Source organism: Ciona intestinalis, unplaced genomic scaffold, assembly GCF_000224145.3.
Source record: "Ciona intestinalis unplaced genomic scaffold, KH HT001082.1, whole genome shotgun sequence".
NCBI lineage: Eukaryota > Metazoa > Chordata > Ascidiacea > Phlebobranchia > Cionidae > Ciona > Ciona intestinalis.
Genome location: NW_004191403.1, coordinates 24270 through 28639, shown reverse-complemented (window position 1 = coordinate 28639; position 4370 = coordinate 24270). Strand labels below are relative to the sequence as shown.

At 36.3% G+C, this 4370-nt stretch overlaps 1 long non-coding RNA gene across 1 annotated transcript; it reads right to left on the bottom strand.

The window, feature by feature from the left end:
* Window positions 1-1370: 1370 nt before the first annotated feature.
* Window positions 1371-2371, bottom strand: LOC113475612. The gene is made up of 2 exons (XR_003397367.1): window positions 1722-2371; window positions 1371-1673 (listed from the first exon to the last, which is right to left on the bottom strand). It is a non-coding gene; the product is annotated as an uncharacterized LOC113475612 (long non-coding RNA).
* Window positions 2372-4370: the final 1999 nt, after the last annotated feature.

Here is a 4370-nt window from a genome sequence, read left to right as displayed (position 1 = left end):
AACATACACACACGAACAGGAATTTGTGACCACAGCCTACTGATTAATAATACGTAAGCACAGTAGTTTACACACGGCATATGTTAACTGTGGTACAGGCATGTTGTTATATTAAATCTAAAGACCTCAGTAAATTTGGAGTGAATAAAAGTTCAATCTACCGCTTTCACACGTCGGTTGCTACAACATGATGGTTCTCGCTCATCAGAACTTTCTTGGATACCACCTTTAACCTCTAATTACTTTGAACCTTACAAGAAGAAGTTGCAATTTTAGCCCATACAAATTGTTTTTCTATGTATAATTTTTAATGTAATTTAAATACTGTTTTTTTTTACAAAATAAAAAATTCAAAATTGGCAGTTTGAATCCAGTGGTGTCATTTGGAAATTTAGATCTAGTCATGTTAACACAACACATGATGAGAAAGGCACAAGAACACATTGTGTCTATGGTAGCTCCATGTCCAACGGACAATCTGTAGCCACATACATGTTAATCTCATAAACAATAATAAACCGGACATAAAAAACATATACATCTTTAAAGATTGGGCAGGTTACATACCAAATTGTCCATAGCACTGCCATAAACCTTGCTTTTAAGCTAAGTGTACTGTTTCTAAAACCAAAGGATTGAGCCTTGGAATCAGGGTCACTAGTAACCTCACTAATTTCCATTAATTGATTCAGTCGCCTCACTTAGGTTAACAGCAACATAACAAGTGTAAAAGATATAAATTGTCACATGTGACCTTAATGAAAATTATTTTATGAAATATCTTTTGCCATTCTAAAAAAAACTAAAATTAGCAGTTTGCCATTCGCATTTTCTAACAATATTTGCGGCCCCTTATTTCGGAATATTCAGGCTAAAATATATATATCCACAATTACCATGTAACAAAACTTTAAAAATCTATATTAGCAGTTTGCCATTCGCATTTTTAACAATTACCCTGTTTACATGATCGGATTGACTTGATGTGACGTCACACGAATTTCAAATCGGATCCGCTAAAACGTCATATTTACATGGCGCGTTTCAATCGGATTGAAACTGAAATGGGGACCGAAGCGTTTGTAGTCGCCAGTTTTAATAAACTTTATTACCCGCAATAAGTTATCAGTATAGCTTGAAATATAACAATCAGCAGCCTTTAAGTGCATTTGTGCATTATTTTAATCTACTGAACTTAATTCAGACAATGCTGATCTTCTCATAAACATACTAAAACATATTGTGTTTCTGCTAGCTGAGTTTCACAAAAGTGTGCTAAGTTTTGGTCCTATGCTTTAACAAGTATGACATGTGTCAAATGGTTTTATTTATTAACAAAAGCAAAATATACAAAACAGTAACGCCACATGTTAATCTGCACAAAACAGAAGTTTATTCAGACATAAAATTTGGGTATCATACCACATACTTCATACAGACAACCAAATACACTTTGACAAAGAAGTCAGAAATACTTTTACATCACAAACACTGTTTTAATGATGTTTTTCGAAGGAAGTAGCAATAAAGCTCTGACATTATTAAATAAAGCAGCGTTTCTGTCGCATAATCGATCATAATAAAATATAAACAAATTAGCTTGTTAAACCATCATCAGTAAAACTTCATTCTTCCTGTTTCACAAGATGTTGTTCTCGTGGTGTTGATGGTTTCTGAAATATAAGTAATGAATGCACTAAAGTCTTTCCAGGCATACTAACCTTTTGCTCATTTGCATTCTTTAATCTCATCACTTCAGTCACTCTACCATTTTGAATTAAATGCATAACTTTTGTTGTTCTCATAACTTTTGTTGTTTTTGCTGCCAAATGTGTTGAACAATCCTCCAAGATAAATAATAGAAAAAGTAGTTTGACTGTAAACTACTACTCTGATTATTGTGTTACTTGACTGGTACATGTACAAGCAAGTGCCCTTGCAAATAATGCTGGTCAATAATCAATATGCTATGTTACGGTGGTCTATCTCCTCTATAGGGTAGTAAAATTTGCAGTACTGGTAAAGAATGCTCCCAACAATTTTGTGGTACTATATTTAGGTATCGTTACAGATTAGGCAATACGCATGTGGTTGGAAAATTCTTCAGTAGCACAAATTTTGCTTGTAGACTATAAAAAGCTGGTTTTTACCTATTTCAAAGAGCGAAATATGCATTTGTCGGGTAAAATGTAATTAAATTGTCATGTTAATTCATGGGAATTTGTTGCCAGATGTACACGCACACTGCTACTAAAATATTCGGTGCAAAAACACTACGTTAACTGTATAACAAGTCCTAAACATCAACATTTCCGACTGTTCAATCCGACCCGATCGCTAAATCCGACCCGTAAACCACTAGTCTGAGCGGATTGAGGATCGGTCGGCTTCAATCCGACTCGCCCTTTTCTCTTCGCCGAAAACGAGAGTAGCGGATCGATGAGTTGGATTCGAATCCGGCTTAAACCGTCATGTAAACAGGGTAAATATTTGCGGCACCTCATTTCGGAATATTCAGGCTAAAATATATATTCACAATTACCATGTAAAACTTTAAACATCTATATCTCGAAAACGCTATTCTGCAGTATAAATAGTTTATATTTAATGACCGTGTCACACGCACTTTAATGGGTATGTTTACAGCGTATATGTAAATATGCTTTCATTTTTGATTCGTTTCGATTTACAATTCGTTTGGTTTCCTTTTGAACGAATAAAAAAGCATGTACACATTTGTGTGTTTTAGATTCCTGCGAGTCGGGCAAAATCTCGTTGACACTGATAAAAATTTCTATAGTTTTATTACATCTAAAGACGTTTTTGAACCTGATTTTAAGCACCTGCATGTTAAATATTCTAAAGGACAACCGCTATTATGACGCAAATTATGAACGAGTAAATTGCTATTATGTTGATCAATTGCCAGGACAAACAATCGCTATTATGTCGTAATAAACATAGCACCTGCATGTTAAATATTCTAGAGGACAACCGCTATTATGACGCAAATTATGAACGAGTAAATTGCTATTATGTTGATCAATTGCCAGGACAACCGCTATTATGACGCAAATTATGAACGAGTAAATTGCTATTATGTTGATCAATTGCCAGGACAAACAATCGCTATTATGTCGTAATAAACATGTTGTTTGACTGAGGAAAACTTTTTAAATATACAGCAGTGCTACCTTTGAGACATATTTGGGCAAGACGTGTTTCTTTTACGACGCGTCTATTTTGTGTTGATTTATTCTTGCATATTACTAAGCGGGATCCTATACCCTGGATGTTTCCGCAATACGCGAATAAATGTATCGATTCAAGATTCCGGTCCGCCGATTCCCTAATTTTCCGTGTCAGGCCCACCGACTGGAGAAGTTGCTTGCCCCTAATCTAATATATACATCAACCATTTTGTAAAAATTAACACACATACATACCCCACTGTTCTAGCCCGTAGATCTTTGAAAAAAAAATATTGGGAAGAAAAGTGTCCTTTTGACGCCTGATTCTGTGTGTTCCAGCAGTCCACAATTTTTTTCATTTCGCTTTCCAGAACAGGTACGTATAGGTACAATTCCTGATTTGAAGTAGATTTTCCATATATAACAGATTCCAATGGAGAGAGATACTTGAAGCGGAAACCTCTGGTATTGGTTATGTATGTGCTTGCATAGTAGCAACCTACTCAGCAAACGCTGTCTGGAATTAACTGTTAAGCAAAAGAATCTGGATATAAACTGTCAATGTTTGTTCGAGAGGTCTCTTTGAACCAAAATATTTTCAACTTGCTGATAAGTATCCAGTCTACCCAAACTAAACGACAGCATCCCTTGCAACGAGGATGTTGCAAAGTATAAGCATCTGAAGAAGCTTTTGTTCCCACGCGTCGGATCAGGAGAGTTCGAGCTGCTTATCGGAGCTAACATGTACGAGGCTCTACACATCAATGGAGTCCGGAGTGGTCGGCAAGGGGAACCACAAGCAATTCACACCAGCCTGGGATAAGCACTCTTCGGGGTAGACAACCACCTGATGTTGCAGATGTTTGGGTCAGAGAGTTCATCAAGGGTCACCCGGAAGCTCCCGCATGTTCCGTCGAAGACAGAAGAGCTCTGAAGATTACGGAAAACACACTCAAGAAGAAAGATAGACATTACAGTATTGAATTGCCATTAAAGGAAGACAAAGTGACTTTACCGAACAACCGCATCATCCTTGAAAAAGAAATTGCAACGCGAAAGCTTTATGCTCAATATAATGATAAGGTCAATGTACCTGACCATGGATATGCAAGGAAAGTCCCTAAAAATAAACAAAGCCAAGCCTCAAGCATAATCAACTATGTACCTCACCATTGCACA